The sequence below is a fragment of the Nomascus leucogenys genome, chromosome 7b (genome assembly GCF_006542625.1).
Source record: "Nomascus leucogenys isolate Asia chromosome 7b, Asia_NLE_v1, whole genome shotgun sequence".
NCBI classification, from domain to species: Eukaryota; Metazoa; Chordata; class Mammalia; order Primates; family Hylobatidae; genus Nomascus; species Nomascus leucogenys.
The window spans coordinates 88,942,185-88,959,314 of record NC_044387.1 but is presented as its reverse complement, the minus strand read 5'-3'; the positions used below and the strand labels follow the sequence as shown (position 1 = coordinate 88,959,314).

At 38.3% G+C, this 17,130-nt stretch overlaps 1 protein-coding gene across 4 annotated transcripts in view; it reads right to left on the bottom strand.

Moving 5' to 3' along the window:
- PALLD (palladin, cytoskeletal associated protein) overlaps positions 1-17,130 on the bottom strand; it is a 434,220-nt gene that overhangs the window by 340,967 nt on the left and 76,123 nt on the right. The window lies entirely within an intron of this gene.

The window sequence follows — 17,130 nt, the reverse complement described above, 5'->3', positions numbered from 1 at the left end:
TAATATAAATATTATGTATATTTTTAAAAAAGAAGTGCATTGTTAAAAAAATTCATCACTCTGAAAAGCAGTAATTTATTAAAAGGACATACATTTATTCTTTTCTTTTTTTTTTTTTTTGAGACGGAGTCTCGCTCTGTCACCCAGGCTGGAGTGCAGTGGCGCAATCTCGGCTCACTGCAAGCTCCGCCTCCCGGGTTCACGCCATTCTCCTGCCTCAGCCTCTCCGAGTAGCTGGGACTACAGGCGCCCGCCACCACGCCCAGCTAATTTTTTTTTTTTGTATTTTTAGTAGAGACGGGGTTTCACCGTGGTCTCGATCTCCTGACCTCGTGATCCACCCACCTCGGCCTCCCAAAGTGCTGGGATTACAAGCGTGAGCCACCGCGCCCGGCCCATACATTTTTTTCTTATAGGAGTAGTAAATAGGCTCTTGGATTATTTGATAATCATGTTTATAAAGAAGAGCAAATCATATAAATACATGAAAATGATGAAGTTCTTATTGATTTGACAGAAATACTGGCATGAACAATAATGTAAAGCTCATAAGACACCACTTTGACAAGGACATCAACTACAAAGAAGTGCCATCAATTGAAATGGTCTTTAACATTGATATGGTTACATAGTAACCAACTTGAAATTCCCTGAAATATTACAGATCATATATGAAATAAATGTTTTAGAGTTTTTTTTCCAAATTTATCAGCTATCCCAAAAATTTATGACATTTCCAATAAGTTGTGAAACTGAAACTTTTTTAAATATCAAAAATAAAAATTTTTTTTTGACCATCCATGCTGGAGGAAAAATGACTTATATTTCTATTCTCTCTATATAATGTATTATAACATTGTTGCATGAAATGATACTCAAAGAATGTATCAAAAATATAGGGAAAAGTTAATACAGAGCTATGCCAGGCAGTACATCAATAAATATTATGTTATTATTCTAGATTTTGCAATGTTTGTGGTATTTGTTGTGTTTTAAAAATTTATAATTTATTAGAATTATTCTCATTCTAAATAAAAATTCAAGAGCATGCTTAATATTGTATTCTTTTTCTTAAAGAAGTCTCCAAAACTGTATGAGATTCAGGCACAAATGTGGATCCATCCCTGAATTTATGAGAGTGCCTGTTTCCCCACACTCTTGCTAATTCCAGGTAGTATTAAAATTTTGTATACTTGCCAATCTGATAAATAATATATGGTATAGTTTTTATGTTTTTTATGTATATTTAATTATACATTAAGCTGAGCGTTTTATTACCTTATATAGAAATCCCTTTCATTATGTTTGCCAGAGTTGTCTTTAAAAAAATTCATCTGTGACAATTCTGACTGTAACACAATTATCTCTCTATCTGTCAATCATGCTCCAAATCCTTTTCTCAATTATTTGTTGATTATTTGACTTTGCTTATGGTGTAATTTTTTTCCCATTAAAAAGTATTCAATTTTTATTAGATTGACCAATTGATGACAACATTTTGAAAAGGGTAAAAGTGCTATATTGAATATATTGGGGCTTAAGTATGGATTGACTCAATTAAATACCTTTAAATTTAAATGAGATAAGCACAGTTTAAGAAACCTAGATATTTTGGCTTACTTTCTCCAAGTCAGAGAGATGGTAAATTATAATTTATTTTAGAAACAAAGGATTCTAGATATTTCCTCCCGTTTCCTTTTTTTTTTTTTTTTTTTTTTTTAACAAAGTCAAGTTAGTCTATACTTGGAATTGGTGAGGAAATTTATAGGACCCAATCTATAAGACTTGCATTTTCATTGTCAAGAAGTGACACTGAAGTACAAACCTAAGCTACCTATGCTGCTGCCTCCATGGGAAGTGCCCCTGTTTATTCTCTCTGGGATGAAATGTCCAAAAGTCATTTCTCCAGGCTCTTAGCTCATTATGCATTTTGATGAGTGAACCATGCCAACCTCATACAGAAGGGCAAGAGTTCCCTACGTAGAAACACATTTGGTTCTTTCAACAGCCTCCCCAGGACAACAGACCTGCTCACCTGCCTGGCAAGCTACGTCTGTCCTTTCAGGCCCACTTTAAATGCTGCTTCAATAAGATGTTTCTGGATTCCCAAGGAATAACTAATTACACCCTCACTGAAGTTTCCATAGCAGTAGGTTTACAGTATCTTTATAGCGCTTAAGATACTTATAATATAATGTATATTCTGCATATTTCTCCTCTATTAGACAACGGGCTTCTTGCAGGTAGGAGTGTGTCTATTCATCTTGAAATCCATAGAACATAATAGGTACTCAAGACATTTTCATTTTTGCAGAATGTACAGAAAGTCTACATACCTGATTTAAATGGAGTATAAATAATATACTTAAACTACCAAAAAATCTAATTAGTATTAGTAGTACATTTATAACAATGCAAGCATGGTATGGGTTGCTTTGGTGATAACTGAAAGTTGGGTATTCTGTTTTTTATTTTTTTTCTTTTTCAAGTTTTATTTCAGGTTCACAGGGTACCTTACATGTGCAGTTTGGTTACAAGGGTAAATTGCATGTTCCTGGGCTTTAGTGTACAAATTTTAGCACTCAAGTAGTGAGCACAGTACCTGATAGGTAGTTTTTCTACCCTCACCCTGGTATTCTGTTGAGTAGATAAAAATCATACACTGTAGGCCAGATTTTTATCTTTGGGTTTCTTAGACCCTGCACTCTCACAACTGAATTTATAACCATATTCACTTTAAAGAGCCAAGGACATTGTCACAGCAATTTGTAGACACTGTCTTGCTTCACTATAAATGGGTTAACACATTTACTCCTACAACCACACTTTAAGTGAAAACTGCTAACATCTATAGAGAGGGATGGTTTTGGCACTAAAATGCCAATACACTTACTTTAATAAATGCTCATCTGTATAATTATACATAATACGTGTTTTGGACAAAGACTTCAAAGTCTTTTAAGCATTTACCGTAAACGATATGAACGAGTACAAGAAGGAAGACCCCTGGGCCCCACCGTACCACAGGCTTAGACGTCATCCCGTGTTTATTACATAGTACAGATCTCAATAAATCACTGTGCTTTGGAAAAGTGTCTAATTTATTCTTTCACACTTGCCAAAATATAGCTGCATTGGGAAACTTAAAATAGCCCAGTATTTAATTGGTTCTAGGCATGCACATAAACAGGTATTGTTAAAGAAACCAAGTTATTGATTCAATAAAAGACAGCGGATAGCCACAGGCCCCACCACAATTTATCCTCATGGAGGTCAAGGAGAGCAAACATTTATTTGGGGTCTTTAATGACATCTAATCAATTTCTCTAATCCGTAGTCCTTTGGATTAGTCATTTATCATTCCTTCGGGAAAACAAATCCCAAAATGACTGGTTCAAATGCATTTGACCTTTAGCTGCAAAACAGATAATTCATTTACATGAAATAGATTATTCTGTAAGAAGATTCTGTTAATTGAGACTCTTTTTTGAAAGTCATAAGCCTAGCAAAGTTTCCATAGCAACTCTGACAATTCCACATAGAGTTAGTTATGTTAACCCTGTTCTTGATCTATTATCGTCTTTAATATACTATGGGTGTAAAATAGCTACTGAATTTGTTACAGGTTCAAACACTACAAGGATATCACTGACACAACCTGTAAGGCATTACTGGCAGACTTCAGGAGCCTAATGACTGTCAGTTATTGAATGTCTAGTTGACACCATCTGTATATAATATCTTCGAGACTACTTACTGAATGCTCATTTGTAATATATCCCAATTGGGCACCAGAGAGGTTAGATCATTTGACCCAATACCACATGAACCAGAATTCAAGTCCTCTTTGGTCTGACTACAAATGGTGCTCTTTCACTATACTGGTTTCATTAAGCTCTATACAAGGTTCTGAAAAGACATTCATTCCCTGTGTTACAAACATTTGATTTGTTAAGTATGAGTAGGATACTACCTCCCCTCACATGTCTGTTTTTTTTAAGGCTACATCATGAACATCATCCTGCTTGCTCTGTCTAGAAACTAAACTGTCAGGAATGATGGTATCACCTTGCAACTAAGGTAAAGCTTATTCTAAGCTTTCACATGCCTTGCTTGTATCCACGTCTATTTATTCAGCCTTTGGCTAATAACTGATCATCAAATTCCACCTTAGTCAAAGTGCTTTTCACTCCTACTTACACTATCCTTAACCATCTCCTTACCTTCCCTATTTCTTTTTTACTTTTTTCTCTTTTAAAAAGTTTGTCCAGTTCTTTAAAAATAAACCACTCCTGTATATATAACCTCTACTTCTTATTTATTATTTCAAGAATTTTCCTAACTGTGACTGACAAATATAAGAGTTAATAATGCTACACCGAAAACCAAGAGGCCATTAACATCCAAGTCTGTGAAACTACCCAGATGGTCCTTTTTCTATAAGCCTCTAATAAACTCATCTAACTAAACATCTTTCCACAGCACAGCACTTTGGAAAAACAATACAAAATAACTGTATGTCTTCAAAAATTTTTAATCATTAGAATTGCGATGGTATTTTTTCTATTTTTTCATTTCAAACACAGATGTACATAGAGCACCCAACATAAATAAGTTGTTGGGACTTACATGGGATTTTTGGTGGGCCTGCTTTGTAACACTAAGGGTTCCAAATTGGTTCTAAACACCTGACTGTCAAGTACACTGTAATTCACTACTTTTTAAAATTGGGGACTTCCTGTGTTTGTTGGAGTGCAGATGTATATTTGCATTTTGATTATCTATGGATGACCAATTTGACTGGAATCCTCTTGCTTTTTGGCATCTTCCTCCAGTTTCTGGGCTAGATGATAATTTGCCAAGACAGGTGGCTGGGAAAGGCTGAGATTGCACGTGGAAGCCAGCATGTGCTTTTGGTCTGAATTTCAAAGCCGAACTTTTGATTGGACCCGTCTTCCTTTTTTATTTTTGCCTGGTGACTGGTAATCTCTTTACTAAACAAAGTACTTTTCTTGGCTAACAAGATATATGCTGAGGAGAAAAGGTAGAGCTGAGAGGTCTCTCTTCCTCCCCTTAATCAGAACAGATCCAGCAGAGAGAAGCTGGAGCCATGATATTTGAAAGAATCCAAGAACCTTTAGCTGTGTTGGAAAAAAGCTTAGTAGGAGAGATGAGAGTTTAGAAGAATGGAGAGGGAAAATCTGATGAAATTAACCATAAACATTTAAAAGAATATCATTGTGATTTTTAACAATCCAGCAGAGCCTATAAAATAAAATTTATAGAGAAGAGTATTGGGGAACCAGTAATTTCACTGTGTGTTAAACTTTATGAAGTCTCTTGCAGTAATTTTTGCATAGTTGACTTTTTTTTTAAAGGAAGAGGCAAATGACATTGCATTTTATTCAACTATAAATCTCAGGAGCAAAGCCTTAATTCATGTGACTATTTGGGATGGTTCTAGACACGTAGGTCTCTTCAAAATTTTAAAGCTCAGATCTGTCAGGACAATGACCTAGATTCCTCTTCAAGTTTGGTCCTGTAGGGCTTGTTGTCCCACACAGTATAATAGCAGTAGTCTTTCTACCTTGGCTTCTAGACAGACCAGCAGGCTAAGTTAGAAAAGATACACACTGTAGATGAAGATGAGCTTTTTTTTTTTTTAATACTTCAAATGACTACCTCTATAGGAGAGATATGATATGTAAGGCATAGCCATAATAGAAGAAGAGTTAGGGTCAAGTCAAATAAGATCTAACTTGATCTTTTGCTGCACCTTGGTGATCTCCATGCAGTGGAGTTCCTGAATGTTAGGAACAGATCGTTTTATTCTATTTTGTATTCATCTTCTAAAAATTGTTTTTTGAGGCACAATTTAGCATGACTTAACTAGTTTTTGAGGTCTCAAAGTAAAAACACTCCGAGGTACTTTAGGTTCTAAGTAAAGTTTCTCATCTTTTTATGACAATACTGTTGTTTTTCTCCTGTTAACTCAGTTCTCATAGACATGTTCTATGGTATAGTTGGGACTCTTCCTCATGACCCCTTGAAGCTCATAAAAATCCATAATAGGCTGGGCGTGGTGGCTCACGCCTGGAATCCCAGCACTTTGGGAGGCTGAGGCAGGTGGATCATGAGGTCTGGAGTTCGACACCAGCCTGACCAACATGGTGAAACCCCATATCTACTAAAACCCCGTATCTACTAAATCTTACAGGTGCGTGGTGGTGTGCACCTGTAATCCCAGCTACTCAGGAGGCTGAGGCAGGAGAATCGCTTGAACCTGGGAGGTGGAGGTTGCAGTGAGCTGAGATCGTGCCACTGCACTGCAGCCTGGGTGACAGAGCGAGACTCCATCTCAAAAAAACAAATCCATAATAGTACTAAGAGTAGCCGAAGAGTAGCATTTCCATGGTTTATTTCACTCATCCATATTTTGGAAGTTATTTCTCAAATACACAAGTGACATTTTAGGATAATATTTTTATTGCTCCAAAGCCTTGTCTTTTATTTCCTTTTCATTCTCCACAGAAAACATTTAACATTTCCTGGGGGCCAAATTAATAATAATAAATTCTGTCATTAACATAAAAGGAAATGTAATTAAATTATTCTTTTAGGAAAGAAGATATAATGACATCTCAGGCCAGGAATTTTACACTAAAAATCATACCATATTTTGGAATTTCTCAAAGTATAGTTTAAAAAGATACATCAATATTATATAGAAATAGAATTAGTCATACATAAACTTTGAGTTGATGTTATTGAGTGAGTTTCTGAGATTATATGCAGGGTTGGAGGTGAGATTTTCATGAAAAGTCGTTTTTACTGATGATGAGAAAGAATCTATGGTAGTAAAATTGTGACTAGTTTTTATTAAGTGTGGGTTATACTATGCACTTATGTCTTTAATACCCACATCAGTTTCATAGGGATATATTGTGATCTCCTCTTCGTAAACTGGGAAACACAGGAAATACAGGCTCAGGGAGGATAAGGACCCACTTAGAGCTAAATGGTATCTGGCCCACTGGGATTTGAACCCATCACCTGACTATTATAGAGTCCTATGTTGTGCACCTCAGCATGCAGACTCACAGTATTACTGACATCTCTCTAACCCATTGAGTGGGAGGAACCGTTGCAGTAAATCTTTTGGAGAGAAGCTAAGAGGGTCTTAGAGAATGATATGATAGAAAATACATACTTTCGGCCAGGTGTGGTGGCTCATGCCTGTAATCCCAGCACTTTGGGAGGCTGAGGCAGGTAGATCACCTGAGGTCAGGAGTTCAAGACCAGCTTGGCCAACATGGCAAAGCTCTGTCGCTACTAAAAGTGCAAAATTAGCTGGGTGTGGTGGCACAGGCCCATAATCCCAGCTACTCAGGAGGCTGAGGCAGGAGAATGGCTTGAACCTGGGGGGAGGAGGTTGCAGTGAGCTGAGATCGCGCCATTGCACTCCAGCCTAGGCAACAAGAGTGAAACTCCATCTCAAAAAAAAAAAAAAAAACACACACTTTCTAGGTCCCCTTCTGAGTAAAGACAGCATGCTCTTCTTCACCTATTTTATCCTATTCTTCACTCCATGGTGTTCTACCCTGTGCTGAAGTGCAGGTTTGCTTAGTTATAGAGTAGGTCAGTTATTACCAAGATCCTACTGTGTGCCACAGACAACTTCTAGAAGCCCAGCCAGTCCCTTGCTCATTTTCTTCCTGGTTCTCTAGGATAATCATGAAGAATTGTTTCTTTTTTTTTTTTTTTTTTTTTTGAGGCAGAGTCTCACTGTGTCGCCCAGGCTGGAGTGCAGTGGCGCGTTTCTTACCCCAACTGGAAAAACAAAATTCAAAACCATATGCCCTGCTACTTAAAAGCCACTAAATATTTCATTATTTAATAGATGATACAAGTATGCCATTATTATACAGAAAGACAACATTTTCCTTGTGAATTTCTGATGATATTTTAACAGGGTGGTTCTAACTGGTCTCAGAATTTTTCTGAGGAATAATGCTATTTGTTGGAAAAAATACTTAGATATGCACTGGGGATAAGTGGATATTGAGACTTTTGTGTAGTCATTAAGATTGTTTTTTGAGATGGGAGTTTTGCTCTTGTTGCCCAGGCTGGAGTGCAATGGCACAATCTTGGCTAACTGCAACCTCCATTTCCTGTGTTCAAGTGATTCTCCTGCCTCAGCCTCCCGAGTACCTGGGATTGCAGGTGCCTGCCACCACGCCAAGCTAATTTTTCTTTGTATGTTTAGTAGAGACGGGGTTTCACCATGTTGGCCAGGCTGGTCTCAAACTCCTGACCTCAGGTGATCCCCCCACCTTGGCCTCCCAAAGTACTGGGATTACAGGCATGAGCCACTGAGCCTGGCCTGAGTGGTTAAGACTTCTAGTCAACCTGGGGAAAGAACTTTTAAGTGTGCCAATCCTGGAGGCTTCAGTAAATTCTTTCACCATGTGACATGTGGTGCAAATGGACATCCTTGTAAAAACTGGTGAAGAGAGGTGGACATGGGGCCAAAAGAGGCAGCACGCAGGTATACAGAACAGGAGCAGAGAGGATCATGAGAGGAAAAGCAGTTGGGAATCCTTAGAAAGACCTTCAAGAGTTTAAATCTTTCCAGTCTGGCACTGGGCAGAAAAGTCCATTAGGCTTGATTCTTTCAGTTGTAAGTGAGGCTCAACTAATACCTGGATGTCAAGATAATTTATCAACAATACCTCTCAGGCTTAGCAACTCCCCAAACTTTTCTTTCCTATCTTTAATATGGAGTGTCAGCTCTGAATGGAAATTTCAACTTGTTCTCCCCCTTCTTGAGCTTTCAAATATGAAGAAATTGACTCAGCAGCAGATCTATAGTTTTTGGTGGTGGGGGTTGGTGGGAGTGGGTACAGTGGACTGGGTTATCCCAGGAAAGATTTCACAGTTATAGAACACTTTAAAGTATAGGCACTGATAGTCACAGGAGGAAACGGACAAAAAATCGCCTTAAAAAAAGATGACTCAGAATTCTGACTCAGAGGGATTGGGGCCAATTTCTGATCTCATCTTGGAGCTTCCTGAAGCACCTGGACTTTCCCTGAAGGTCTCCTACCTAAATTGGAGCTTAGACCACACCTGTCTGGCCCTGAGGGAATAAGCTGACAGGCACTCAGCCTGCAGTGGATGCAGCTGTTCTCATTAGATCAGATGTGGATCAGAGTGATAACTTTCTAGAAGCATAATTTACCATACATTACAATCAAGAATGACAAATTACAGTACGGTAAAGCACTTTAGAAATGACACAAACTTTCCCTGCTAAGGGAGCCAGCTCTGACGAACCAGTACAGTTGTGCTTGACAATAGCCTGTTTGACGTTAGGGACTGTTGTCCTATTATCTAGTGTTTTACAGATACCCCTGGCCTTAAGTTCATTTTGACCCAAACATGAAAACTCACTGTCAAGGAACAGATGAAAAGTTCCACAAATTGATTCAGTAATTTCATCTAGAGTTGCAAATTGAGTGTTTCATAGAGGAGAATACTTGAAAGAAGAAATTGGCTGGAAGAAAATAATTTTACTTGAAGCTGTTTCTGATAGAGATTGAACAAGGCTATTTTTTTAAACAAACCATTTTGCTCTTTCTACATTTAGAACATTTTAATTTAGTGAAGTAATCTGAGAAGAATGATAACCAGAGTATGCTTAAAAAGTATCTGAAACTTGGCCAGGAGCGGTGGCTCACACTTGTAATCCCAGCACTTTGGGAGGCTAAGGCGGGCAGATCACTTGAGGTCAGGAGTTCGAGACCAGCCTGGCCAACATGGTGAAACCTCGTCTCTACTAAAAATACAAAAGTTAGTGGGGCATGGTGGTGGGCACCTGTAATCCCAGCTACTCGGGAGGCTGAGGCATGAGAATCGCTTGAACCCGGGAGGCAGAGGATGCAGTGAGGTGAGCACGCCACTGCACTCCAGCCTGGGTGACAGAGTGAGACTCTGTCTCAAAAAAAAAAAAAAAAAAAAAATCTGAAACTATTTCCATTTCTCTCTAAAAATCTGCAGACAACCATCTGAGGGTGACTAGGTGAATAAATCTTCTTTAACGTGCTCCTCTCTTTCCCAACCCCACATTTCTTTAACATTTGAAAATTCTCAGAATAATGGGCCAGTTTCATAGCTCAGGGTGTTTGGCTCCAGGAATTTTTTACAAATCCAAACTCCCAGGGCTCCCAGCGATCCTGGTAGGAAACTGGGAATGGGGTCAAGGGAGAAGAAAAGCAGAGCAGTGGCTCTCAATCTCACAAACTGCTGAGAGGAACGGACACTCCGCAGACATTCCCAGGCCCCATCAAGACTGACCCAGATCCAAGAGCGCCAGTTAGCACCAGATTTGACTTCAGAATGACTCAACCGAGTTTCTGCCTCAAGGGGTTAGCCCTGGAGAAAGGCACCAGGAGACTCCCTTCTTGTGACACGCCTCGCAGTCTCATCTCCTGTCCACTTCCCCTCCTGCTTGCAGCCTTACCTTCCCACTTGAATCTCCCCCCTGAAGAGTGCTCCACCGCATTTTAATGAATCATCTGAGTGCTGTTAGGCCAAGTGGTGACTCAGTTTTTTGGCTATTGAGAATGGCAGGAGAGTTCTCTTAACTCAGTTTTGTGGATTTCTGTGTGGTGGAAAATGGGAGGAGGTGGTGAAATCCTCAGTCTTAGTAGCACTGGTTAGGGAATTGGTACAGCAGGGGAAAGGTAGAATAGGGAAAAAAGTGGCTGGCCAGGGATAACCTTAGCCACGCACAGGCAAGCTGAGGTTTGAGAAAAAATGGAAAAGTTGGGAGATGTTGGCACGGCTGTCCTTCATAACCGCCTTCACATCCGCTCTCCCTAGCACTGAAGCCTCCCTGCGCTTTGGAGTCCCTGGCAGAGACTGGCTCAGGCAGTCTTTCCAGTGAAATCTGGTGAGCTGTCTGCTGCTTTAGCCAAGCAGTGCTGCTACTGAATGACATAAACAGTTCCCTTTCTTCAAGGGTGAAAGTATATTGGTGTGTTCTAGCAAACCAAGCAAAACGTGAAAAATATTTCAATTTTTAGGTGGCATTTGGTCAAGTGATTGCCTATGTGGTCTACAAAGAATGTCTCCATTGGGGATAGACTATCATGATGCCAGAATTTTCCAAATCCCTAGACACTTGAAGACCTTTCTAGCTGCCATCATTTGAAAGCTTAGCAGATTGTCATTTGTATCTACACACCCACATTCTTCAACATCAGCACTGCTGGCATTTTGGGCTGGAGAATTCTTTGTCGTTGGTAGGTGTCCAGGGCACTGTGGGATGTTTAGCAGCTTCTCTGGCTTCTACTCTCTAGTACACCCCTCTCCCAGTGGTGACAACCGAAATGTCTCTAGGCATTGACAAATGTCTTCCGAGCAGAAGCACAGATCTGCAAAGAGACTGTCTAGGATACTAGACTTTTCCTTTTTACTCACCCTCTTATCGCACAGTACCCCTAGCTATGTCTCCTTGCCCTGAGGGAACACTTGATTTTTTTCGTAAGGAAATTCAGGAGAAAATATTTTTTAATTCCACAAAAGAATTAATGGAGAATTGAGAGACTGAAGTGATGATGATTTGGTATATAAGGGTTTGAAAGACCTCTAATGTTTAAATTAGGCTTGTTCCATGGATGTCCAGAGTGCCCTGGAAAGCATGACCCCTTTGAACCCAGGAAGCAATCAGCTCTGCCACCAGGAGCACTGGGCAGCCATATGATCAGAAACTGGGTTTACAGTTCAAACCCAGTACTGGGTTCTAATCCATACTTGCACAATGATTCAACTTACATTTTAGCTTGGCAGTTCTAGAAATCTCTGGCTATCTCAGTTTTACCAGTTCTAAAGTAAAGAGAGGGACTCGCTCCTCCTCTCCCTCCCACAATTCCCAAATTAATGATCAACAACAGCAAAATGAATTGGGTCCAGCATCCAGACAGTGGTGAATTCTGGACTTTGCTGGGCAAAGGAATCTCAAGTTGAGGCTCAGTTGTGAGGTGTAATGAGGTGTGTAAAAAAAAAAAATGTTCTCTGTATTCTTAAGAAGGGAGTTGCCACATAAATTTGGGACATATCCAATTCCTAATGGTTTACCATGAGTTTGGGAATACGGAATCAAAGGGTGAAGGGTCTCAGCTTTCTTTTTTGTGGGGCTGGAAATAGTAGCTTGATAGGCACTGCTTAGATACAAAGCCTTTTTTTTTTTTTTAAGGTCTCTTGAGGACCTGGAGAAGTGATGTCGTATACTAAAGATATCTTAAAGTGCTCAAACACTCTGGCTGAATAAAAATTTCTTAAGACATTTCTTTCCAACTGGGAACAAAATTACCAAAATATGAGCCGATTGGTAACATTTAAACATCAACCTTAATGAAGATAGACCTATAATAGTAAACAATATGACTGTATTTGGTTTCAGGGAAAGAAGTTAGCTAATGCTATTTTCCTGACATTCTACCAACGCAAAGGACCCTGGATCCAATACTTTAATATGTCAGTGTGTGGAAATCTCAGCTCTGACCTCTTAAGAGTGCTAAGAAGATTCCCCAAGCTAACTCTGACATTGGGAAACTTGGCTCCTAAGAGCGGGCGTGGGCCGCTTGGTTCCACCCTGGGCTGGGGAGATTTTCATCAGGTATTGTGTCCACAGGCTCCCTCAGCTGGTGTCTCCGAAAACGACAGGCTGCTCCTCACACTGTCCTGAGCTCTCAGAATTAAATTGTTGGGGCCAGGGGCACACTCAGTGCCTGTGCCGGGGACTGGATCCCAGGCCCCCTCCGTTTTCTCTTCTATCTAAGAGTGCCTTCGTGCATAGACATGACAGCATTGATGAGCTGTGGGATGGCTGCAATCCCTTCTTCATAAAAAGGTGTGGGTCAGTAGAGGGAGGTGGGAGAAGAGACATAAGGCTGGTTGCAAATCTCTTTTCCGTGACCTGCCAGTATAATTGAAGCTACATAGTTAGTTACACCTCATCTATGAAATGGGCTAATCTATGAAACGGGTTACACCTCATCTATGAAATGGGTTAATCATTTTCTCTCCTACAAGGACACACACACACACTCACACTCACATATTCTCATGGTCACACCCACACTACTCATAAGGATGTTGTGAGAATTAAACAAGATAATGGTTATAAAACCACTTGATAAACTACAATATGTCATAAATTTTGAAACTATTGTTTTTGTTATACATCATGAGCAGTATGTCCTGTGTTCCTACATTTTTTAGAGACCATTCAATACATTTGGAATCTATTACCAAATAGAAATAGTTTCCATAACAAACATATCTATCTTCTTGTCAATTAGAATTTCTGTCAAATTTTTATAGTAACTATTTATTATTACATAAACCAGTTATATTGGAACTGGTGTAAAATAGCTGAGAAGGGGGGGAACTCTACTAGACATTCCAAATAAACGTGTAGTTTCTTTGTGTGTGTGCATGGGTACTTTGTTGAGGGAATATTTTGCTCACCATTGTGTTCTTAGTTCTGGCCTAGAATAAATGTTTATTAAATGAATGAAAGAAAATATACATTATATAATGACTTTCCATCAAACAGTCCCCCTCAAGTTTATCCATATTCTCAGCCATCGCAGGATTTTCCATCACACATGGTCCACATTTGAATGTTCATATTCAGAAACACAGCTGGGTGAAACTAAAGTTTACTCATTTTTGGATGGCAGAAACAAACCACAGATTGAAATAGAAGACATTGTAAGCAATGTGTCTGACATACTTGGTGATTAAGATAGAAAACAATTCCTTAGATGCCTTAAAAGTGATATTTATTTTATATATCCAACTTTTCATGAAGGCAATCACACAAATTAAGATTGTTAACACATGCTCTAATGAAGGATTCAGTAGAAATTTAAATGAAAAGATGACAAAATCCAAAACAACAATTTTTGGTTGACATCCAAGAAAGATGATTTATGAACACGTTTCTTTGTTTAATGCCAGACCCAGTAAAAGTACCATCTTGGTTATCTGGCATCTGTTCCATGCCTATTGGCATTCTTAACCCACACTATAACAATATAGTGGTTCAGCAGAGGGATACTTACACTTTGTTGAAATCTGAATGTATTAATTTTAATTGCTTTAAATTAAAACTGAAGACAAGAGGTAAAAAAAAAAAAACTTGATGGTCTTAGAGTACTACATAAGCTGGGGCTAGATTTTACCTGATGTCTATACATAATGATTTCCAATTATGCAAAACCACATTGGAGTGGGACAAAATAAAAGTGGGATAGGGATAGAATCTGATATTTATTTGGTTCCTTCTTTGTGTTAGACACTCTATGTGCCATTTCATTAGCTTCATATGCACCCATGCACAGAATTTCATGCTCCTTATTTCAGAAATGAGAAATTTTAGGCTCAGAAAATTTAATTGCATGTACTAGAACTAGTGGAGAAAAAAATGGAAACTCTGCCTTTCCTGGTGGTGGGAATACCGCCACCTCAGTTTGGATTGGAAGGTTGGAGGAAAGAAAAGAGATCGAAGGAGAGTAGATATGAGAACTAGGCTTGGTAAACAGACAAGGTCCCATTGGCCACCCAGCAGAGCAGAAGTATAGAGTAAAAGCACATTGGTAGGAAAAGAATAATATTATCACAGATATCCCAAGGGCTGAGATGTGTAATATTTAGTCCATTAGTCCATTAGCCTTAAATGGAAAATAAATATTCTTTTCAAGTGAAGTAAATCTTGACTCTCCCTCTTTATCCAACTCCATCAAACTGATTGGTGCACTGGAAATATTTCCAGAGGAACCCAGACTAGGAAATAAGTCTGGTGCACCAAGGTGATGGTCTGTGTAACCTAGAACCTTTCTACTCCAAGTGTGATATGCAGACCAGCAGTATCAGTACTACCTGGGAGCTCTTTGTGATTGTGGAATCTCAGTCTCCAGCCCAGACCTGCTGAATCAAAATGTGCTTTGGAAAACTCCTCAGGTGATTTGTATGCACATTAATGTTTGAGAATCGCTGATCTAGAATAACATTTTTTAGTTTCAGCATCATCTATTCACTTTCACATCCTTTTTAGATAATTATAAAGGATATTTCACTTTACTCATCCATACCATGCACATATCAAAATATCGTAGAAACAATATCTTAGAGTTCACTGTTTCTCATCCTCCTAACTTTCCCTAATAAAACAAAAAGAAATGTCTCTGTATTTATTTTAGTTTTGTACATATTCTACTCGGTCTTTTCTCTTGTTCCTAAAGACTGTATGATAAGTACATTAGGGCTGAAATATATAGAAAAGAGTTAAAGTCCTATCAGGGAGAGAAAATGAGAAAGTACGCTGCTAATGATGAGTATGCTGTTTACTCTTTTATTATCAACTCTAATAATTTCTTTGTCCCAGTACTTCCTGGCTTTCAATGAATAGTAACGTACTGGAACCAAGGAATTTGTTCAATTAAGAGTGCAAAACCTTTCATTTATCAGGCACTGGCTTAGGTTGGAGGCAACTATGCATGTAACGTTATATTTTCCCACAACAAAATACTAGCAAACCAAATTTATAGCATGTTAAAAGGATCATACACCACGATCAAGTGAGATTTATCCCTGTGATGCAAGAATAATTCAACATACGCAAGTCAATAAATGTGACATACCACATTAACAGGATGAGGGATAAATATTATCTGATCACCTCCATTGATGCAGAAAGAACATTTGACAAAATTAACTCTTTTCGTAAGAATTCTCGATGAATTAGGTATCAAAGAAATGTACCTCAATATACTAAAGGCATATATGACAAGCCCACAGTTAACATCATAAACAGTGAAGAAACGAAAGCTTTTCCTCTAAGATCAGAAATTCAGCATAGTACAGGAGGTTCTAGCCAGAGCAATTAGGCAAGAAAAAGGAATAAAAGGGATTCAAATCACAAAAGGGAGAAGTAAAATAGTCTCTGTTCACAGATGATATGATCTTTTATATAGAAAGCCCTAATGACTCCACAAAAAATCTAATAAACAAATTCAGTAAAGTAGCAGGATACAAAATCAACATACAAAAGTCAGTTGTGTTTCTGTACACTACCAATGAACTATATGAAAAAGAAATTAAGAAAACAATCCCATTTACAATAGCATAAAATCAATAAAATACCTAAGAAGACATTTAATCAAGGAGGTGAAAAATCTGCACACATTGAGAACTATAAAACAGTAATGAGAGCAGTAAGATACTTGCATAAAAACAGACATATAGACCAATGAAACATAGTAGAGAACCCAGAAATAAACCCATACATATGTGGACAGTTGGTCTTCAACAAGGGTACTCAAATTATATAATGGGAAAGGACAGTTTCTTCAATAAATGGCACTAGAAAAACTGGATATTTATATGCAGAAGAAGGAAAGTAGACCCTTACCTCACTCCACATACAAAGTCAACTAAAAGTGATTTCAAGATTTAAATGTAAGACATGAAACTGTAAAACTACTAGAAGAAAACATAAAAAGAACTTGACATTGGTTAGGCAATGATTTTTTGATATGACCTGAAAAACATACGCAACAAAAGTAAAAATAGTTAAATGGTATTGCATCAAACTAAAACCTTCTGCAAAGCAAAGGAAATACTCAACAAAGAGACAACCTAAGAAATGGGAGAAAATATTAGCAAACCATAAATCTGGTAAGGAGTTAATATCCATAATATATAAGAAACTTAATTCAGTTGAGTTTACTGAGTAAACTCAGTAACAATAGCCCCCAAATAACCCTATTCAAAAATAGGCAAAGGACTTGAACAGACATTTCTTCAAAGAAAACAAATGGCCAACAAATACATGAAAAAGCACTTGATATCACTAATCAGAGAAATGCAAATCAAAACAGCAATGAAATATGACCTCACACCTTTTAGAATGGCTACTATCAAAGACAAAAGATTAAGCATTGGCAAGGGTGAGGAGAAAAGCAAACCCTTGTACACTGTTGGTGGGAATGGAAACTGGTACAGTCATTATGGAAAACAGTATGAAGGTTGCTCAAAAAAAAAAAATAGAACTAGCAT